This window comes from Protopterus annectens, chromosome 5.part0, assembly GCF_019279795.1.
Source record: "Protopterus annectens isolate FY-2018-M chromosome 5.part0, PAN1.0, whole genome shotgun sequence".
NCBI classification, from domain to species: Eukaryota; Metazoa; Chordata; order Ceratodontiformes; family Protopteridae; genus Protopterus; species Protopterus annectens.
Window position 1 is genome coordinate 411,364,178 of NC_056735.1, and position 24,582 is coordinate 411,388,759.

General features: G+C 36.9%; 1 protein-coding gene across 2 annotated transcripts in view; it reads left to right on the plus strand.

Moving 5' to 3' along the window:
- Positions 1 to 24,582, plus strand: part of DIPK2B (divergent protein kinase domain 2B) — a 200,518-nt gene that overhangs the window by 14,717 nt on the left and 161,219 nt on the right. The window lies entirely within an intron of this gene.

Here is a 24,582-nt window from a genome sequence, read left to right on the forward strand (position 1 = left end):
AATTTTGCTTTTCTATCAGTAAACAATGTCCACATCTCTCAAGAAGTATTGCCTTCACCAGTAGCCAGATTGCTTCCATTGAAACAGAAGGTCAGAATATACAGATGCCCACAGAGGCAGACTTCTGAACTCACACTGAATATCTATTTGCTAAAAGAAATATTGTGGTCTCTTAATTTTAAAGCCCACTTGTTTATACAAGAAGTGTATTATTAGATTAATCCCAGGGCATTAATCTAGTTACTCACTATTGTAAAACTAAAAGAAAACATCTCAGCTTTACATAAATTATAATCAGTGCACTTCTACCCTCCATCTCCCACCCCAACAGCTCAAGACTACAGTCTAGTAACTGAAATGTGCGTTCTTCTCTTTTTATATTCTAATGCCTACATTTCTTAGAACTAAAAAAGAAAAAAGTACTTGTTGACTTTAGTATCTTTACCACATACATGAATCACTGAAAAAGCATATTATATAACATGCAATTTATATCATTAAATGTTTTATAGAAATACTGTTAAGAAAAAAAATGGTTTTACTCACAGTTATGTTTTCTTTTTCCCCTTTTAGTGTCCTTCCAAATGTTAATGACATGAAATGTAATATATGCCTTCAGTCCCCCCACAAGTTTAACAAAGTAAACAAAAACCCAATCGTTCTCAGCTACTTTTTCTTGTAAAGCCAAATTTCTCAAACATGATTGATGTTTTATTGCCTCACATTTATTTACTAATTTCACTGTTGCTGGTCTTCTTCCTGTTCATGTCCATCTCCCAACCCCAGACTCCAGTTCAAGTCCAAGGTACTCCTGATTCTTCTAGTCAAGTCATGTTCTTTTATCTAACTCTCGAGTATTTCTCTTTGAAACACTATAAAAGCTTTGACTGAATAAGTTTCTCTAGAAGATTTTTTATCAGAAGAAATTACTTTGATCCTCCAGGAAATAATATTCTGAAGACAGTGGGATACAATAGCTTCAAACTCACACCTGCTTCTTGACATTCCTGATTGATGGGATAAATTAGCTTCTCGTCTGCCTGGTGTACAGTGGATAATCATTTCCACAAACACTCTACCATCTCCAGTTTTTAATGCTTTGTCATTCTGCTGCAGCTTTGTCAAGATAAACCTCTTCTGCTGGTATGATTACATATTTACTACTATAGGTCTTGGCTGCTTTCTCATGGCCAGGTTTGGAGAATACACCCAATGAGTCATTTCAATTAAGAAATCCTGATGTGTTATACCAGTCCAGTTATTTTTTTGTGTTGTCATAAAATTAATACAGACTGTCCCTTACAATTTCTCTTGTACAGTAGAAAATCACAGGTTTTCTATGTGGGCATGGTCCTCTAACTATCATTTTTTGAAACAGCTCTTCTTGAGCAGTCTCACACTCAGCCAGCCTTTTCTTCATTTTCATCCTGATTTTTGCAGTTTTATCAGTTCATCTGAATAGCTGTTTAACGTTTCTTCCATTTTTTCCAGCCTTTGGTTATTTGAATTGATTGATATACTCCTTTAAGGTTTCATTTATTTTAATTAGCTCTAAGCATATCTGAATTTTTTCCCTCTAAATTACTGGAAGCCATCTCTTGTACCAGAGCTGGAGCTTGATGTGTTTTTTTTGCTGACCAGCTGCAGGATTCTTCCCAGTCAGGTTTTCTCTTCAACTTTTCTTTTTTCAGGCTCTCCATGGTTTTTCTTTGCTGGCATCTAGACAGTGTACTTATTAACTAATAAGTGAATTTTACTGAAACTGACAGAATTACTGGCCCTTATCTATCAGTTTTTTTTTTTCACACTGGCAGAGATGAAATTAAGCTATTTATCAGTGTGCAGTCATCATGGAAATTCTTGTCCAGAATTCCTAGGCAAACAAATTGAGAATTCATTTGGTCTGTTCCTAGAAAAATGTGTGGATTTCTCGCAAATTGTTCTAGAAGAGTCACTAAATGTCAGTCATGTGTTTCAGACTTTAGCTAACGTAACTTTCTAAGTAAATCTGAGAATTTTAAAATCTCTTCCTGATTACTGGGTCTTTGTCTCTGATCCTTAAGTTATGAGTTTGAGAGGCCATGGGAGGTGTGCAAAGGGATGCACTGCATGGTTGTCACAACAGTGAGCAGAAATATACTTCTTGGTCATTATGGATTTGTTCATTCATTTTGTTTTGTAAGCAAACATACGAACTCTCTTTCCACATACCAACACACCACAATTGTTGTCCCCAAGGCTCTGTACTTGGCCCCCTTTTATTCAATACATTTATAAATGACTTAAATAGCTACTCCTGCCAGACTATGCTCATACAATGTGCTGATGACTCAGCTGTCATCTATTCTTCTGACACTCTGTCTCATATTCAACAAACCACCCAAGCTGCCTTTACTTCCATTGAAAACTGGCTTATCAATAATTGACTGCTATTTAACTGCTCAAAAACTAAACTTCTTCTTTTCATCCCTAAACCACACTCTCTAAATAAAAGTAAATTCACTATTTTCTCACAGAATAATACAAAAATTGAAGTTGCTCCCTATACAAACAACTAGGTGTCACCATTGATGAACATCTTAAGTTTGACCTACATATGAAGGAAACACATCATAAACATGGTATTCTCTACCAGCAGAGACAATTTCTAGATATACCCACTAAGCACACTCTGACTACTTCTTACCTTCTGCCCACACTCTTGGATGGTGCCCCAATACTTGCAAACTTACAAACTACTCTAAATCTAAGCTTGAAACTTGCTACAATAAAATTTCAAAATTGTCCACCAATGCAAAAGATTCCACACATCACTGTATACCCCTCCTCACTCTCAAGCGGCTTGAACTCCACCAATACCTTACCTTCCTTCAGCTTAAAATGGCATGCAAAATCATTTATGGAGCCATGGCCTGCCTAGCTCTTAATACTATATTCCATAGCTACATACCAAAGAAATCTCACAGGTCAGAAAATAATCAATTTCTCACTGAGTATCATCCCAGCAAACTACCCGGCCAAAGTCTATACTCTTTCTCCATAGCCAAAATCTGGAATACCCTTCCCTTAGCTATCAGATCAGACCAAAAACACACATCCTTTAAACTCTCACTTAAGGAATATTTTTCCAAATCTTGGATCTGCTCCTGCTTGACCGCAGGATAATATCCCTAATTCTAGATACTTCTACTGCTTACCTCTGTTCCACTCTTTTTGCTCTCTTTCTTCTTTTTTGCTTCTCTTCTTTTTTTCAGTTTTCCTTTTTCTGCCCTCTATTCATTCTGCTCACATCCTACATCGTATCTTTCCAAATAGCTATCATTTTATGCTTTGATAAGTTATCCTATGTTTGTAATGTAAATTTACATTTTCAGCAACTGTTATACCAACTTAGTCCACTTTGTATTTTTTTCTTTACTACAATACTACTTGTATGTTTTCAAGGTCATATGTATACAATTTGTATTAATGGAGCTTCTCTCTCCGGGCCTCCACTGAAAATGGGTTCTTGCTGGCCTCGTTGGACTTTACAGGTAAACAAATGTTAAATAAATAAATTAATGCACTCAGTCCTTCAAGGGCCTGTAACTGATAGTCATGTTTGTGTGTATGTATATTATGCATTCCATAGTTTTATGGTGTAGATGTAAGAAGTGATTGCAGTAAACAGGGGCTTCATTATATGAACCATGTTTTTTGGATATGATCCTTGGTTTTCTTGTTTTGCTAACTGTGACAGTGTGCTTATTTGACTGTGAATCAGCTGCATAGCATGGTGCTTGAGTTTAATGTTAAAACATTAACTGTGAATGCCTTTTTTAATTTAACTTTTTTACAAGCACAAGGGTGTAAAATGCATTGTGTTGGGCTACAGCAGTTTGGTAGTTAGTGTAGATGAGTTAAAGCTATCAGTTGTTAATGACCTGCTTCTGGCAGTTCAGCTTTTGATTCACTCAGCCTTTGTTTGTCTAGGGTGAGCCTGACCAATATATTTCATCAGATAGTGCTCTTTGGCTGTCCTTGAGAAAAGACTTCATGTCCAGTATGCTGTCCCTAGCTGTTAGCAAACTGATTGCAAATTTGTCTTTAGAATTCCTTTACCATTCAGATAGCCCTTGACTATGGCTTCAGTATATGCTGTTTTATTGTGAATCCCTGCATGTTTGTTGTACTTTGCCAGATGCATTTTCAATAAATGTCAGTTTCAAAGGAAGAGAAGTTTACTGTTGCTCATGCTGTCCATTTTCAAAGTGAGGGTCTTTTGCTTTGTTCATTAAATGACTGTCAGTGTTTTTGCTGTAATTTTTTAAATAAAGCTTTTAAAATAAATCCAATTCTCTGTGATCATTGCAAAAGTAAAGATGAAGATAGTATGCACACTGACAGGTGTCATCTGTGTTTTATGGTAACTGAGGAGGGACAGCCAAGTAACAAGATACCGGTACAGCTGCAGAGAATGGGGTCTGGACCATTACTCTGTCTAGGGTCATATTTGACCATGATCTGGCTCTTCTATTATTGTTAAGTAACAGCACATGTGTATTTAGCCTCATACATATGCCCTAAATATTTGTTTTTCTATCTTTTAAACCAGGTAAAGGAACAACCCAGGAGCACTATCTAGTTAAGCAACTTAAAGTCATGCAGTAGAAAAAAATGAGGTAATCAAACTATGTAACTTTGACTACAAAAAGCAGCTTGCCATGAGTTTAAAGCCTTAATCTCTGCAGTAACTGCCAGACCTTCTCTTGTTTCTTCATTTTCTGATAAGCCACTGAAAGTTAAAAATAGTTAAGATTTATAGTCAGTCAGTAATGCCAATTATTAAAATATCACATTTTTTTTGTTCAAATGTTCAGAAAATGCATGTTGCTGGAAAACCCTGTTCTATTAACATTTTAAGTGAATTAGAGTAGTTTGCCTACTATCTGTCTCAAGTTTTGCAGAACATCATTGATTTTGTCTCATACCTATGCCCTGTCTCTCATTAAGGTAGTTAGTGTCAGTAGCATAACAAGTAGCACCCTCACTCTAGGTGCAGAAGAGTCTGGGTTCTATTCAAACACCAGGTCGATGTATTGCTGTCATTATAGGCCAGCTTGAGGGGATGTTGCACTTCTGAGTGTGTTGTCCTTTGGGTGAGATATTAAACAGAGGTTCCATCTGCTTGAGATGATGGTTGCTCAGTTGGATTTGAAAGACCACATGTCAAAATAAGTAATGGAAGTTCCCTGATGCACTGGATAAATTTTGGATAGTAGTATGAATACCATCTCAGGTCTCCCCTGAAAAGAGGGCACTAGCCTAGTAGGGCTCACTGAGGATTGCTATCATTCAATAATCCTAGTCATTACAGTTCCATAGTTTTTATTGTTCAGAGAATTGACATCCATGCAATGCTTATTGTTCAGTTAAAATGTTAAGTGATTTGGAGTTGTCTGGACTTATGTTAATGTACTGCTTCCTGTTGTCAAAGGTACAGGATTTGAAAAGTTTTCACCTCCATTTGCCTATTTTGTGACTTTGAGAAAGTCACTTAACCAGACAGCCCTCTCAAATTACCCCTGAAAAACAACACTTTGTTCATTGGGTTTACCGAGTTGACAAATACATAACATAATAATAAAATAATATTTAAAATTTATCCCTTTTTGTCCCTCATTATTTTTGGCTTTGTCCAGAATTCTTAAGCAAGAACTTGATCATTATAAAATGTGTGGCTTCTGGCAAACTGTTGTAGATAACTTTCAAGCATGTGAGATTTAGATTATGTATTCTTCAGAAAATGCTTGATAATGCAAAGTTTTCTGCTCTATCAACTTTCTAAGTATAAGTGAAATATTTAAAAGCTGCTCCTTGTTTCTGACTCAAACTAAGAATTTGAGAGGGTAGAGAGGAGTTGCACTGTATGGTTCTGATATCAGCAAGCTGAGATATTTTTGGGCTATTATTTATGAATTTATTCATTCACTTCATCTCAAGCAGATATCTGAGGCATACAGTCATACAAGTGGCTGTAATTAATGGGTGGATGTGTACATCTGTGTTTGTGTGCGCACTCATGTGTGTCAGTCAAAGATCAAAGTATTAGCAATGTAATGTGCAGAATTAAATAATAACAATAATAATGACACGCACACAGAGTAATATAGCTGCTCAGGGCTTGCAATATTGCCCTTCCACCCAGTCTCAAAAGTCATCAGTTTTCTCATCTTTCTACATAAAATTATTTCTGTTCAGCTAGGTGGATATGTAGCCTGGGAAAATCATTTTCAGTGCATACAGTATATAAAACTGCCACTAGGCTTGCAAGATTGTCCCTTCTACCCAGCCTCAAAAGCTGTTGGTTCCCTATCTTTCTGCATAAAATTATCTCTGTGGGTATATAAGACTCCCACTAGGTAAGCTGCTAAAACCATCTGTACAACTGAACTTTTAGCCAGTGCTACTACTAAGTAAAAAGTACACTCGTATGTTAATGTACTTCAGGCTTATTAAAGCCATTTTACTTTAATACACTATCCTGTTGAGTTATTCACATTATTTTAGCAAAGCCACTCACAATGCTGTTTAAACCCTCCCTTACCCCCATTGTCACTGATTGTTTTTCTTGGGGTAATACCACCATCTGTGAGGGGTTTTAAACTGCTCCATTCACCCTGTCCACTCTCGGACTCACTATGCTCCCCTACCCACCCCAATTTTCCATCCACCCCCATCTTATGTAAATTTATACTGAACATATCCACTCCCCTTTCTCATTCCTATCTCCCTGTCTTCCTGTGTAGCCTAAACAAGCCCTGCTACTACCTCATTACCAAATAGCATTCCTGCAAACCCTTTACAATCTTATGTCACCTTCCCTCCACACCTATTCGTCTCTACTTCCTCATTTAAGTTTACTCTTCTCTATTGTTCTAACTTTACAATCTATATTTTTATTCTCCTTCCCCCTTTGTACAATAGTCACTTCTTCCTGGTCATGAAGTTCTTCTTCAATACTACCCCTCCTTTATAATTTTGACAGAAAACATAATACCCAAAAACATTTTATTATACACATCACTCACTTAATCACTCAATCATTTTCCTAATATTCCCTTAATTCACAATTTCACCCTACCACACTGTGGTATATGCTACATTTCTCTGACTATACTCTATTAAAATCTTAATCTTTCTCCAGCTCCATAATAAGGGACCACCCTTACCTGGAATCTCTAGAAAACCATTTCTACTTTCATTTATTTTTCCCTCATATTCCTCAATTATTTAATGTCTTTTCCTTTTCATTCAACTACATTCTCCCCTTAACTGCTCCCTAATTCTTACTATCTACCATGTTACCCTTTTGCATCTTTACTTCTCTACTATTCATTTTTGGCCACCTTACTAATTGCCATGGTGTTCTGACATTTTATTCATACTCACACATTCCCAGCTAATCTTCTTATACTCAGGCTAAATCCTCCTTCATATCTATTTTCTCAAATTTATTTAATGCCTAACCTATTCACCTTTTCAGTACAAAACATCTAAGTATTCAGTTCACTTTGGCATAACTTGGAATAAATTCATATACTTTATAAAAAAAAACTAACTAGTCTTAATCCTCTCTTCTCTAAAATCACTCTTTGTGGTGACATCCATCCCAACCCAGGCCCTTCAGCTTCATCCATGCCATTGTTCTCTGCTTGTAACTCCTAAACAACATCCACAAAACTTTTCCTTACTTCCTTTAACTTTCATAGTATTCTAAACAAAGTTACAGGCCTACAAGCATGGTTTCTTCAACACTAACCAGATATTACTGTCATTACTGAAATATGGCTAAAACCCCTAAAGATTCAAAAATTCTATCCCCTGGCTACAATTTAATTCAATGTGACTGACTGCATAAAAAAGGGCAAGGCATTGCAATTGTGTAAAATAACTGTCTAAGTTACTCACCCCTCAAAACTAGCATGCCAGCCTTCCAAAATGCAAAACTAATGTTATCTGTCTTTTCTCAATATTAATAAACATAAGAAGCATTGTATAGTTGCCCTGTACATACCACTAGGTAATAATATTAGCTTATTAGTAGAAATTCTTTGCTGGATAACTACAAATACTACTATTGAAATCATTATTTTAGGCAACTTTAACATTGACTGGTCTTAATGTGTATGGGTTCAACAGCTGATCTCTTCCCCTACTCGACTCAACAAAGCAAATCATAAAAATTCTATCCTTGACTGGGTACTTGTCTCCAACCACAACATATATGTTATTGCAGGAGTACTGCTTGATTCTCTTAGTGTCTGGCACCCTATTTTCACCAATAGAGAAATCAGCCACCTGCTAAAAAAAAGCATAGACACAGAACTACCGGAAATATTTCTACTTTTCATCATGATACACTCAGTAATCTACTAAAACCTGTCAAGTGGAATACTTTAAATACCCTTGCACCTACTAGAAATCAAAGAGTAAAAATACTCAACGTCTGTGTCTGTCTCATTCTACAAGAATTCTTATGCAAAAATGTGACAAAGTATGGAAACAATGATACAAAGCTAAAACCCCCTCAAACCTGACATCTATACAAGGAGTTGTTGAACCTCACTAAGAAGCTAACTCACCTAGACAAAAAAATACATGAGTCTGGCCCACAAGATAATAAAAAAAGCAAAGAAATTCTGGAGCTCAGTTAGGAAAATGTTTCAACTTGGCTCTCCTTCCACACCAAACCCCTATTTAGACTTATCCACCTCTGAAACAGATATCAAATTTAACACTTTCTTCAACATCTTAGCCTATCTTACCTCCAACTCTCCAAAATCATTTAATTTACCTCAAAACTCTACTAGTCCTAATATCAATACCTACAATCTCCAACCCGTCTCCACATCATATGTTACACAGTTATTAAGGAAACTTAAACCCTGCTCTCCTTCTGCTGCTGATCTCACTGCTACGTACCTTAAGCTCACTGCTACGTACCTTAAGCTCACTGCTACGTACCTTAAGCTCACTGCAGACTCTATAGCATACCCAGTCTCAGTTCTCATCAACAGATCTATTCAAGACTCCCATATCCCTGCCGTGTGAAAATAAATTCTTCATTATTCCCCTCCATAAAGGAGGTAACTCCTCAGAATTCTCTAACTTTAGACCATTTGCTGTCTTTTCCACCCTTTCTAAGATCCTGGAAAAGTATATTCATAAACAACTCCTTCAGTACATCATGCAAAATGATACCCTATCCCCAATACAACATGGTTTCTGACCAGACCATCACACCACTACAGCTCTCCTCAGCTTTTCCAACATCATTAATAAGGCTAGAGACCAAGGAAAGGTTATCGCTTATGTTTTTCTAAATCTCTCAAAAGCCTTTGACACAGTGTCACATGAGAGACTTCTAGCTCAAATGTTTGATCTGGGCATTTTCAAACCAACTCTTCCATGGTTCTCTAACCACTTATCTGAAAGATACCAATCTGTCAAAATGGCTCTGTTCTTTCACCCTTTTTCTCCTACTTAAAATAGATGTTTCTCAAGGCTCTATTTTCGATGCACTCGTCTTTAATATTTTCATCAGTAATCTATGTACATCCTCTCAACAAGCTTGCCTTATTTATTAGGCAGATGACTCAACTCTCATCTGGTCATCCAACAGCCCAATACAACTACAATCCATAACACAAAATGCTGTTAACCTAGTCAAACTATGGCTACATCAAAACTAACTTTTACTTAATCCCAAAAAGACTAAACTACTACTTTTTTTTTCCAAAGCCCCATGCCAATGCTAAAAGTAATTTCCATATTACATCTTTAAACATTTTAGTTGGAGTTACCATAGATGACAACCTACAGTTTGATCTTCACATACAAAACTGTATAAAAACAACTCATCAAAAGTTAGGTCTACAATATAGAGCAAAAAAAAAATTCCTTACTCCTAGTGGAATCACCATTTCTAACATTCTTTTACCTCTCTCCTCTATGGCTCCCTGTTTTGACTAACATCCAAATCCCTCTTATATCACAACTGGAGCAATACCATAATAAGAGAGCTAAATTTGCAGCTGAAGCGCCACATAAAACTCATCATTGCTCTGCATTACATGCTCTTAAATGGTTGGAACTCCCACAACAACTAGCCCATAAACATCTTCTTCTAACTCATAAAATACTATATAACCCCTCTACCTACACTTCTGCCTCCTCAGTACTTCATTACTATCTCCCAAATCACCTTTTGTGCTCCCAAGATAAAAATATGTTGAAATCTATAAAAAACAAAAACGAAAAGTATAGGGCAAAGTCTATATTCACACTGCATATCCAAGCTGTGGAATTATATCCTAGAATCAGTCAGAACTATATCTAGCCTCCATGTATTAAAGTCCTCTCTCAAATATGTTCGCACTAACTTATGGCTGTGCCCGTGCATATCACCTGTATGATCTAGATTAACAAATACTTTGCATTCTTACTAACCTCACCTCTCATTATACTATCTATACGTTTCAATACCTGCCCTCTCCTCACTCTTAGGGTGGACTTGTATTACTTTATTTTTTTACCTAGCATTAGTAGTAACACAGCTTCACAGAGTTAGGCAATCAGCCACTGCTCTGCGGTATTCATCTTTGCAATCCAAGGAATCTTTTGCATTCTGATAACCATAAGTACAATTTCATACTGTATTTTGAACATTTAAACTGCATTTTTGTTATATTGCTGATATTTTAAAACTGTTCTTGCTAATTTGTTGCACTTTTTGTCTGCTGCAGTATAGGCTAGATTCAGGCCTGCTGAATCTGGTTCTGTTTGCTAAATTGATGACTAAACCAGGCCATTTTTTGTTGGAGATTTTGCCCCTACACCCTTGTGACAGGAGAGTGCAGTTAAGACTCATATGATTGAAGGCTGCTGGCACAGGGCTCAGTTTTGAGATTTTTTTATTGGTGAAATTGTTTAATTAGTTTGCTCACTGTTTCCCCGTGTTTGTGCAGGTTTGCTTGTTTCAACACAGCTCCACAGAGTTAGGTGACCAGCCACTGCTTTTCTGTATCGCACACTACCGTGTAGTGGGGTTAATCATTGGTGGTTATAGAGGCAAAAACTTCAGTAGGTAACTTTTCCCTTAGTAGCTGCCTGTGATCTAGCCGAGAAGTCCTTAAATTGTACTTATCAGCTGCACTTTTGCCCCTGAAATGGTCCTACATCCACCAAATCTACAATACTACAATACTCTCATGCCATTTAGAGAACCCCCACTAGTATACACCCTTTAAAGAGCACCCCATTAGTACAGACCCCATTTAGAGAACCCAGTTATACCACACCCCTCCATTTTCCCTCCACAATGTGAAAACAGGATTTAACCTAGCATTGTGAATGGTCAGTTTCCCTCCATTTCTCCTACTAGCCTGATTGACATGGGTATCCTGAGGCAGTGTAGCAACTGCCTCATGTACACTTACAACCCTCTACTACTAAATCACCCAAGTACAATTTGTGAGAGATGCATCTACACTAAGAATCTGGAATCCTTGCTCTCTCACTGACAGAACAGTAACACTGAACAGGTTGTCAGCTCACATGCTATATCTCCTATGCAAACCATGCACTCAACACATAAACCATTATATGTGGTGGTACTCACCAAAAGCCTACCTAAACACCAGAGACCTTCCAAACACAAACATGCTACACCTAATACAGCACCTACAGTACTCAATAGACATAAAAACACAAGCACCAGTGTCTCACCAAATAAGCCTCTAAGACAAAGCACATCCAAACCAAATGTTTTAGTCACAAGTGCCTCCATTGTGAGACACACAGATGTCCCACTTACCAGGCTGGAAAAGGTTACAGTCAGCTGTCTATCAGGTGACAGCATCTGTCAGATCACACGTACACTAAAGTTTCTCACCAACAAGTACCATTATGACTCTGTCATAGTCCATGTTGGTGTGAATGACTTGAGACATACCTCAATGGACTATATGAAGAGAGACATGATTGAGCTCTATGAATATGTGTCCCAGGCAGGTATGTCTCTAGCCTTGAGCAGCATTCTACCCTCACCTAGGATGATACCACAATATAAACACAAAAACTCATTGACTTCAACAATTGGCTTACATTCTGATGTCATTCTAAGGGGATCCAGTTCCTGTCAGCCTGGGATGACATGGTCCATAGAGCACACTGCTTTGCCAGACATGGTCTTCATCTGTCACCTCTAGGCTTTTGGTTACTGGCTAAGGCATTTGCCTCCCCCATAGTGCCTTTTTAGGCAAGATCTCAAGAACAAAATTTCTGGTGTAAAAATATCACTCACAAATAAATTAAAGGTTATGCTGCTAAATGCTAGGAATTTAAATCAGAAACTGCACTCTGTGGAAGCACTCCTCTCCCTGGAGGATGTTGACGTCTGTGCAGTTACAGAAACTTGGTTCAGGGCTGCAAAGATTACTCTGGCCTTGCAAGGCTACAATGCCTTCCACACTTTCAGACTGCAAAATGAACATGTGAGAACAAAGGAGGAGGAGTATCTATCTTCATCAAAGAAAAATACACTTATAGACTGATTAGACGGGAAAACTCCAAAGAGTTACCCCAAGTTCAACTAACTGTGGGTAAGACCCTTCCCTTCAAGTCATTGTTACATATAGGCCCCCTTCAATGAACCAAGATACCCACACTGCTTATTTGGACCTACTTGAGTCAATCAAATTACAACTAAACATTCTAGTCATGGGTGATTTTAACTATCCCTCCATTGACTGGGAAACATTTACGAGTACCAACATGCTCACACAAAGGTTCCGGGACTTTGAAAACACTAATGCCCTGGAACAAATAGTATGCAACCCCACAAGGGGCACAAATATTCTCGACGTGGTCCTCACCAACATGGGTGATCATTGCACCACCACAAGTCTAAGACCCTCACTGGTTATATCTGATCACAAATCAATCACATTTGAAGTGACTATAACACCTGAACCCCTCTAAGGTAAAATCAGGCTAAAAAATTTCACCAAAGCTAATTATACCCTCAAATTGGATGGCATAAATAATTTCCAAGCTCCTGTTCCCACAGATGGCATTGACAACTATACTAAGGTATACACAAATGCCCTATACAAACACTTAAACAAACATATTGACACAACTGTACCTAATGGGATGAAAACAAGATCGTCAGAAAAAACAAGCCTCCCTGGTGGACATCTAACATTACTAAGTTATATAACAAGAGGAATAAGTTGTTGTCTAAGAATAAAAAAGAGGTCCCAGCACTGGAAGAACACCCTCCTCTGCTTGAACAAACAAATAAGACATCTTGTAAAATCATCTAAGGGCAACTTCGAAAAGAAATTTAGCAACCATAGCTAAGGATAACCATAAGGCATTCTTCAGCTTTATCTGTAACCTAAAAGGTAGGACCCAGGCATGTGTTGATCTAGCTGTAGAAGGCATCATATACACTGATCCTGTGAAAATAGCTAACATATTAGCCAACAGGTTTGATGAAAATTTCACTGCCTGTCCCCTCCAAACATACCACAAAACATTCCCTCTACATCTCCCTCACCTTGCATCTCCAAAGAGTAAGTCATTAATGCTCTCTCTAAGGCCAAAAACACAGCCTCTATAGAACTGGATGGCATCCCAGGTTGCATTTTAAATGGTCTAAAACATGAGTTAACAACTCTGTTAGGTACTCTCTTCAACCACAGCTGACTGCTGGTTTTGTTTCTGCTGAATGGAAAACAGCAACCGTCATCCCCGTTCATAAAGAAACATACCCTGGGAACTACAGATCCATAAGTTTAACCAGCCTTATCTGTAAGGCCATGGAACAAATCACCATGGACCTTATAAATAAGGATATTAGTGATCTCCAAACCGTTCATCCGACACAGTTTGGTTTTGGCAAAGGTAGGTCATGCCTGTTAAACCTGGTGGACTTCTTCAAAAACATCACCAGAGCCATAGACAAAGGCAAATCTGTGCATACATCCTACCCTGACTTAGCCAAGGTCTTCAACTCAATCCCACATTCAGCCATCATTGATAAAGTCTCCCATTTGAATATCAACCCCTATGTCATCAGGTGGTTTGCTAACTGACTCACCGACAAATAAAGTTGGGGACTTTACCCCGACCAGCAGACCTGTCACCAGTGGGGTTCCACAGGGGTCAGTGCTCAGCCCCCTCTTGTTTAGAATATACTCCTCAGAAGTTCAGGCCAAAACAGAGGGCCTGTGGCTGACTAAGTTTGCTGATGACTGCAAATTAGGTGCAATCACTGAATCCCCAAACGATGTTAATATACATCAAGAGGGACTTATACAAACCAATGAATGGTGTCAAAGCCATGGACTCAAACTCAGTGTTAAAAGATGTATTATCATCTCCTTCAGTAAAAATGATGTCCCTGCAGACTATCATATAAATAATAATACCCTAAGTAACAACTCAGTAATGACAGACTTGAGAACACAAGTTGACTGTAGCCTAAACTTTGACCACCATGTGTCTACTGTGGTAAGGAAGGCATTCTATGTCACACCTCATTAGCAAAGGCATTGCCTCAAGAATGAAAGAGATCATAACACCCCTGTATTCAACCCTCATCAGGCTAATAATTGAGAACAATACTCCCTTTGGTATGGACCTTACCGGGCATCTGCAGCAATTTGAGAGACCTCAGAGATTTCTAACCAAGAAAACTCAGGGTCTCCAGTACATGTCTTACACTGAACTGAATTCACTGTCACTGTACTCAGTAGCATACAGACTACTTAGAGGAGACTTGTGCCTGTTCTACAGAAGAATCCTGGATCCAAACCTAATAGAAATGCTGCACATCTGCAAGTAAAATAGGACAAGGGTCACCCACTCCAGGGACCTTAACCTGGTCTGCGACATAAATAGGACCTACTGGAGAGATAGATATGTCTCTCAGAGGTTACCACTCCTTTGGAATAGGCTACCAATTCACATTAAACAAAGCCCCTCTATGATCCTCTTTAAGTGTAGCCTGGATGACTGGATGGGAAACCATAAATCCCTGCCAGGGTTTCACTTATGACCATCGTAGATATGGACAGTCATTGCTAACTAAGATCTTGAGTTTAAGCAAGATCTTTATACTGGGTTTCTCTAGTATTATATCGGGTACACACGGTTAGGCTTTTAAAACCTTTGGGTCAATATCCCAGTAATCACCTATGAACCTATGATCCTATACGTCTAATATTTTTATATATACTGATTGTCATACTTAATCGTCATTTTTTGTATTTCCTTTTATTTTTACATCACTGGTGTCTCCACATTTTATTGTATCCAGTGTATAATACTACCAAACTACATGCATATAGGTTTTTTTTAAGTACATTTGTACTAGTGTCTTATTTGATGTTATTTAACTCACCAGAGCTTTTCTCCCCAGACCTCTGCTGAAAATGGGTATTTATTACCTAGTCAGATGTTCCCAGTAAACAAATGTCAATAAATGAATAATAAATAAATAAATAAGAAGTTTGTCAATGAGAATGTATAACTAGAAATGCTAAGAACAAATGTGTGTGTGTGTGTGTGTGTGTGTACATGTGTGTGTGTGTGTGTGTGTGTGTGTGTGTGTGTGTGTGTGTGTGTGTGTGTGTGTGTGTGTGTGTGTGTGTGTGTGTGCGCGCGTGCGCTGGGAGGAGTTGTCCTGGACCTTGTTCAACTTACTCTTAAGCTTCTAATGTTTGAAGGAGCTGGCTATGTGATAAAACAATATATTACAAGTGCTGTATAACTTTTTTTGTTTTTTAAACAGTGTAATAGAAAAATTTCGTATTGTAACTAAGTGATTGTTCTGGTAAGCATAGGGAGTATGAAAAGAACTTAAAATATACAGTTTAACCATGGTGTGAGCATCCCTCCTAGTTGTTAATAAATGTGTCAAATTTTGCCCATTTATTCTACATTGTGCAAGACAGTATAGTACTCTGCATTTTGAAGATGGTGGGTTGGCTAAAGCTGTAGTTTCTTTAATTCTTTTATTTGTTGATATTGTGGATGTTATGATATTCATGATGTTGCAAGCCTGTTCTTATTTGTATTGCTTACTTGTTCTATACAGACTGAAGCTGCTTGTGTTTTTTTTTTGTTTTTTTGTTTTGTTTTGGGGGAGTTGCTTGGCTTTCCCATCTGGAGTCTCATTTGCAACTTCAGTTGTTTCTCCCTCGAGTCTGTAATGGATAAAGAAATCGGTATGTGGCAAAGCAGGTATAAAGTAACATTTTAGCCTTGCCGTGAGCTCCCTCCCTAGCTGTTAGTAAATGTTCCACATTTTGTCCATTGTACCACCTTATTTTGAAGATGAAAAGATGACTATGGCTGCACTTTCTTTAATTTTTATGCTTGTTGGTATTGTAAATGTTATTGTAATTTCAAGCCATAATAAACTGCCTGAAAATGTCCATAATAAACTGTCTGAAATTGAAGAAGCCACAGCTTAAGAACTTAAGAATATGTGCTTTTAATTATCTCAGTCAATAAAACTACAAATTCTTAAATTCTTCTGCTGACACTTGTTCGCAGACGGTTATAAATTAAAATAGGGCACATCCAAAAAAGTATTCAAATCCTGGAATGGATTACTGTGACCAGAGATTACCTTTTGAGTGTGACCCATTCGTCTGAACTGTCCATCTTTTGTCAGAATGTCCCTGATATCGCTCCTGATCTTTTTCTTGTCCCTCATAACATCTATGATTTACTGGTAAATTATTCACAATTACAATCAGTCAGCAATACCAGTCATGAGAGTTGTATTTTTGCTAAAAATGCACATTGATGCAAAACTTGTCATTCTTTTAACTTTTAAGTGAATTAGAGCAATGTTTAAAAACTATTCCTAATTTTATCCCTGTCCTCTGTTGTTTTTAGCTTTTTCCAGAATTCTTGTCCAAATAAGATGGAATTTAGGGTTCTACCACAAAACATTCAGATTAAAATTATTTCTATTGGTATTATTTCAACAAACTGAAACAGAGTACTAGGCGGTTCATGTTGCTACATCTGCTTGTTACAGTTTTTGTCTTTTAATGCTGTTTTTCTTGGAGAAGGCTAGAAAACTATCATGTTTATTTGCAGTCTCAGCATAGCAGGTAGCACACTCACCTTTGGTTCAGAAGGTGGTAGGCTCTATTTAGACACCAGCTACTTGGATTAATTTCCCAATACTATCACTGTAGTGGAGCATAAGGGGGGTGCTACACTCCTGGGTTTGCCACTCTTAAGATGAGACTTTAAACAGAGACTCCATCAGCATGAGTTGGTGGTAGCTCATGTGAATGTAAAAGATCCCATGGCACTTATCAAAAAGCGCAGTGGAAGTTCCCCAGTATTGTGGCCAAATTTCTCCCTAGGTGGTATGAATATTACCTTTTGTCTCCCTGAAAAGAGGCCATTGATCTAGTGGGACTAACCCAGTCAACAAAAAGTATAAATAAGTTAATTAAATAATGATTGTCACTATATTTTAACTATTTAATTAGATCTTTGTACTCTGACTATTTTAATGTAGCTGAATCATTTAGTGGTTATGGTTATCACATCTCAATGGACTTGTTGCTGTAAAGTGATTTGGAGTCTTTCCCTAGCATCCATTTCAAGCCCCCTTTTTATGTGAGTCATGCTAGGCATAAGGAAATTATTTTTAACTTCCATGTAAATAGAATGGCAGTAGTGTGAGTCACAGGCATCTTGCACAGCTTCTGGAACCTATTTTTAATTTTCACATTTTTGCTTAAATTACTCTGATTTCTGTTCTCATAGCAGTTAATACCTCTTTAACAGTAGTTGTAAATGCTCAAGAAAATAAATAGCTGAACTGCATGTTTTAAAGCTTCTGATTTCCGGTCCAGCCAGTGACAGATCCTCTCCCACATTGTTTCTCGGGTATCAAAACTGTCATTGTAATCCACTAACTGTTAAATGACCACTCTTGCTTCTACATCAAATAACTTCTAACAGATATATAAATTACTTTTCTGTTTACCAGTGTCTGCAGTATGCTGAATGTTGGCAAAATATGCTGTATTTCTTTTAAAGATATTTTACTTACTATGCAGAACAGGACAAGTCCAACTTTCTGTTCTTGAATTTGGATTCATGATTTTTTTTTCTCTTTCTACTCAGGCACAAACGTCTTTGCACATGACATTTTCCTACCTCTGTTGTACTGGTAGCTACACCCTTGACTTGGTTGTAACATACCAACACTTCATACAAACTATAATCCTTGAGCATGACAAATTATTAGTTTTTCTGTGTCATGACCATTACCAGGATTTGTAAGATTATGGTATTCACATTTTTGGAGGGAAATGGCATTTCATTTTTAACAGTGGATTATGGGCAATTCGTTATCATGTAATCATGTGTTCTATACTTTACTGGTATGGTGTTTTTTCCTTCTTTTTCTTCTTCACATGTCCTATGTGCACCTCCACCTCCCTACTATTCCCCTATTGTACCCTGGTAAAAAAAGGGAACCTGGAGCCACTACTGTGGGGGGGTTATTATAAGCTGTTTAAAGCCAAAATAAATAAATAATGTATCTGTTTTTGTGCATGAGATTATCTTATCAAGTTACTAGCCAAGCTGATGACGAATATTTAAATATCTAGCAGGATTTCTTATTCTCTTGCTTTGAAAAGTAGACAGGGAGCAGAATATCCGGATTTAAGATTCTTTTAGATTAAAAAATGAAGTAAGAAGTTGTCTTCATTGAACTTCTTTCACTGTTAGACACCAAAATAGGTTAGGAATACATCAAGGTCTTTAATGCAGAAATTTCCCTATTCAGTGTAACTGCCATTAGAAATGCTATCTTCTGTGAAACAAATTTAACGTCAACCAAATTTGTAGGTTCAAATGAATGCAAATATGAATTTTGTAATATAAATTTCAAATCACAAAGTAGAATAATATTGATCTCTATTGGCCTTAAATATAAAATGTCTCTGAAGAAGATTTTTACTTGTACCGATGATGTTAGTGGTATGGGCCAATATAAACATGGACAAACTTGTCTCGTAGTGTAATGAATGAGTAGACTAGTCCTGACATGCATGAAGAATGCAAACACTACACAAAAAAGATATAGTGATTCTACTGTCCACACAGAAACTGATGCCCCTCATTATTTAAGATTTTCAACTAGTAGGCTTCCTTGTCTCTTTATGAATAACAAAGCTACATCAGAGCCACTTCAGCTTTTGAAATCAATAATCCAGGCTGCTAATCTGATAGGCAATTGGTCTGAATGAAGGTCTCTGGCTCCAAAGTTTGGATCTGCAGAGTTTCCAGGGATGCTTGTCAATCATTTGTAAGAAAAAGAGCATCTATAGTCTCCCCTTTTTATTTTGGGTGTATCATAATCAGGTGAAAGGTATTTTTTTTTTTTTGCTTTCAGGACTTTGTGGATACAAAAAGTAGGGAGACGCACATAAGGGACCCATTTTTTTGTTCATGTTGTTTCCTGTACAGTTCTTGAGTAGAACTTTGGAAGCTGTACTCTCTGTTGAGAAACAGCCAAGTCTGTCTATGAACAGCCTCACTTCTGGACTGAAGAACAGATCACATACATCCCAGTTTCCACAAAAAAGACAAATTCCAAAACTTGCTTTTAAATCTATAAAACGTGTTTGCAGAAGCTTCACCTCCCTTCAGCTCCAGCCTTCCACACCAGTGCTACATTCACATACTGAACATTTTTATAAAGACAACATACTCTAATTCTATGCTTCATTTTATAAGTTGCCACCCTGGATGTCAAAAGAAGGCCATAGTAAAGTGTCACTTTGTCAAAATGTCCAGAATAGTGTCCAAACGGGAATCCTTTCTACCTGAATGAGACAAACTGACAAAAATGTTTGCCAGTAGAAGATATCCTTTATGGCTTGTAAACCCACTTAGGCATGAAGTGGTTACAAAAAGAAACACTTGGGGTTGTGTGCCCTTAATTTATGGTATGGGCAGGGGATGACAATATGTATAAGACAAACAATGGTGTTACGAGTAAGTATGAAAAAGCTATAGTTATGACTTTCTCACTTGACAGTTTTACTGTTAAGAATATTTTGGAAAAATTCGGGGGCTATTTTATTTTAATAATGATTAGCATGAAAAAGTAGGTTTGAGACCCTCAATTGTTTATGAGGGTCAAATGCTTTAAAGATTTACAGGAGCAGGGCAAGGGAATTCTCAACAAAACTTTAAGGACAAGTGTGGTTCATGTTCCAATGTCCTTTTATTTTGGTGAATGACAGTATCTAGGTACAAGGTCGCAAGGTGACCTCGAAGGGTCGCTTTAACTGTAGTAGTAAAGGTGTGGTGTATATAGCTAAATGCCAACAATGCCCCTCTTTTTATGTGGGTAAAACTGCGAGAAAAATAAAAGAACATATTTAAGAAAATCTACATGATATCTCTAATTGTAAGGATACTAATGTTCTGTATAAACACATATTGAAGTTTACCTCACACTGTTTTCTTATTTTTTATCGTGGAGAGGGTTGATAGACACCTGAAGGAAGGACCATGGAGCCAAATGTTAGAAAAGAGGGAATTGTACTGGCAGATTGTTTTGAATGGGTACAAATTCCCTGGACTTAATGAAATGGTTTTGCTAGCTTGTATTTTAAAATTATGTGCCCTTAATTTCTAACGTGTATGGGTTTAATGTCTGCTGTTTACTATTTTATCTAGTTTGGTATGGGAGTTTTTAAATTGTTTTAAATGCATTTGTGTTCCGGATAGGGTAAATTTGATTTTTATTGGTTGATTTGTATCATGTGCTTCTTGGGGGTGTTATTTAAACAGGATGTGACAAGGAAATGTTTTTTACTTGTTCTGAGGAAGTTCCTGTTCTAGGGATGAAAGCAGTTAACTATGTATATTTGCATATGGATTAAATTTTATTTTTGAACTGACTCAAGTGTGCCTCCAGGGAATAGGTTTTATTTTTGAAGTTTGTTTTTTCACCCTGTTGAACACTGTATTTGTGTGGTTCTTATGCTAGGAAGTTGAGAGAGTGGAGGTGAGTTGCAGTGGTTTTCACTGTATGGTTCCGAGAGAAGTGTTCTGAGCAACATTTCTGGATCATTATTTCTGCACTATATGGTTCTGTCAGCAGTGAGCTGAGAAATATTTCTGAGCCATTATTTATTTATTTTCTCATTCACTTGATTTCAAGCAGATATCTGAGTTGTGCATTCACATATATGGCTGTAGTTGATGGTCATCTTCTGTGTGTGTGTGTGTGTGTGTGTGTGTGTGTGTGTGTGTGTGTGTGTGTGTGTGTGTGTATACACACATGCTCACAGAAGGCAAAGTTCTTAGCTGTCCTTGTAGTTGCCTCATATTTGTGATAGTTTCCTTGTAAAATTTCTGTTTTTTGTGTGTGTTTGTGTGTGTGTGTGTGTGTGTGTGTGTGTGTGTGTGTGTGTGTGTGTGTGTGTGTGTGTGTGTGTGTGTGTATTTACTTGATTCCTATATCCTAAAGTAATTATAGTACAAAGGAAGAAATTTATTGTAGTACATAGGAGCATCATCATATGAACCATGTTATTTGGGTATAGTCCTTGGTTTCCTTGTTTTGCTGACTGATAGCTGTGTGTTTATTATTTGGTTGTGAATAATCTTGACAGCATGAAGTGTACCAGTATAAGATTAATATTTTAACTATGAATACATTTTTAATTTAGCTTGTTTTTGTGGGCACATTGCTGCAAAATATGCTGCTCTTGGCGACAACAGTGCTTTTCTAGGATTTAGTATAGATGAATAAGGTTATAAGCTTATAATCAGCTGCTTCCTGTAGTACAGGGTTTGAAGCCCTCAGCCTTTGTTTGTCTACCTCATGACTATGTCCAGTTTACTCAACCATTCAGTGCTCCTCAGATGCTCCTGAAAAATAAATTTGTGTCCAGTGGGCTATCCAATGCTATTAGTAAATTTATTAATCATCGTCTTTTAAATCCCTGCACCCTTCACATATCTGCTAACTAATGTTTTATTGCTTGCTATTTGACTATGAATCCCAGTACCTCTCTTGTAGATGAATGATTTGCCAGATGCTCTATCAATAAATGTGAGTTTCGAGGGAAGAGAAGATTAGTATAGCTCATGCTAAATGTGTTTTCAGTGCAAGAGTTGTTTGCTTTGTTTAGCAAATGTCTGTCATTGTTTTTGCTGAAACTTAAAAAAAATAAATCCAAATTTTTGTTATCATTGTACAAGTATAAATGAAAATAGTATGCACATTGACATGACTGAACGTTGTTTAATGCTAACTGTGGGGAGATAGTCAAACAATAGGATATTTGTATGGCTTGGGGAGCCCAGATCATTACCCTGCCTATGGTCCCATTTGACTATGATCCATCTCTTACTTAAGCCATTTCTATGCTTTATACTTACAACCAGAGTGTTTGCCAAATAATGATATAGAATGGAGTAATCATATTTGTAATAGCATTATGATCTTAAAATGATATTGCTCATTTCTTTACAGTGAAAGGGGTTGTGTATCCAGTGAGATTTATAGCAATAATCACCATTAAGCCTGTTGGCCATGCTGATTTACTGATATGAGGGTGAGGCCTGAGTGGTTAAATTGCACTGGGACTGGGTAAATCTGCATGACCAGCAGGCTTAACAGTGTTTACTGGCATTTTGCAACAGACTTATTAAAAATAATCTATTACTGCATTCTATAGCTCTTCCCACAGAGATTTCTGATTGGAAATATAGTTGTGATGTGTTGTACATGCATACTTTTATGTGCAGGCATTTGCACATACAGAACAGTGTACAGAGAGTACAGTCTGTGCCATTTAAGCTGTGACTATTTCATGTTGAAATTGGAATTTTAAAATAAAATAAAAGCCCTAGCAAAGGATTTTAGATGGTGAGATACACTGTTTCAAGCATCCAGTACTAAAGTCTGATTTTTGTTTTAATAGCTCTGTTTTTCTAAACTTGCCATTGGTTTGTTAATAGTGACAAGTTAGATTTTTTTTTCAGCAAAATGGATCTTTGTGCAATTCTACACATAATGTGCCACTGCTAAAAAGATACTGTTTAGCCAGTGTTATTTTTAAAAACACTATATAATACCTAGATACTGTACTCGAATGAAGGAATAACTAAAATGAATAGATAAAACAGTTGACTAACTTGAAAAAAATAGAGAAAGATATGGAAGATACCGAATATCTTATTTTTTAAATGTTACAGTCTGCTTAATCCATAACTTAAACCAAGATTTCCATGACTATTCTCTTTCTGTAGACCATGTTTGCAAGTATTTAACAGATTAGTTATCCAATTCATTATGAGTACCAGTCTTATTTATTTACTCAGTCATTCCATTTCTGCTCATAAAATGAGACTCACTGAGCACAAGGATTGTTTATTCAGGATACCCATGAAGAACAATTCTACAGTTTAGATATACTATGTCTATGGTAACAACATCTCTAGACTAGGCTTGAACCCCAGATCCTCAAGCTGAGACACAGTTTCACTTATAGCTGCAACACATGCTTAGTCACCTTGAATGCCTACCTTCATACATCCTGACTTCTCTTTGAAAGTAGAGCTGGAATAGTTGCAGCCCAGTATGAAGTAGCTGGCCAGCTTGTAATACTAAAACTGGCAACACAAAGTACTAGATCAAAATGTGGGCTGAAAAAAAAGTTTCCAATCAAGAGTTGCTTTAGTTAAATCTGTAATGGCATTTATCCACAATGTATTCTAGAAGGTATCACTTTTATAAAAGAACCAGACTTTGTGAGAATGAGGAAGCAACATTAATAAAGTAGAGTAGGATATATGCAATAATACAGAAGCTAAACAAGCTAAACATGCCAGTCTAACATTTGGCAGGAGATACAAAGGAGATTTTGAAAGCAACTGAGGTGTTCCAGTCCTATTCAGCATTTTGGGAAAGAAACTAAAAACTCACATATTGGGAAGTAAAAATTGTCACAACTGAAGAAGTTGAAAAAATCCCATATCACTAATAACATGAATGTCTATCTTAGTCATGGATTAAGTGGTTGATTTGTATTTGTAAAGCAATAATGTATTGTGTATCTTCCATTATCTTCATCATAAGCTATAACACCCAGTAGTTTCAAGGAAATCATTGTAGTACTGCTGAAAGAAGGAAGTACTCCAAACATGTCATGCATGCAAGTAGAATCTACCTTTAGAAGTGTGAAATTTCCATTTTGCAGAGTAAGATGGTTTCAAAACATAGTCACTCTCTTTGCAAGCTTTATGTGTATTATTTAGTTGGTCATGCAATTTTTAGTTTTTTTTAATATGATATTTGCTTAGTTACTTATTAATATATTTTTGTTTATAATTGTTTTTAGTTTTGATATGAGTTCTGTGATATTGTTTTACACTGCAAATCAGTAGGTTCTTAATTCAGTGAAGCCATTTTGTATGGAAAGTTTCTTGAAGTGTGTTATAGCTTTATCTTCATCTTCT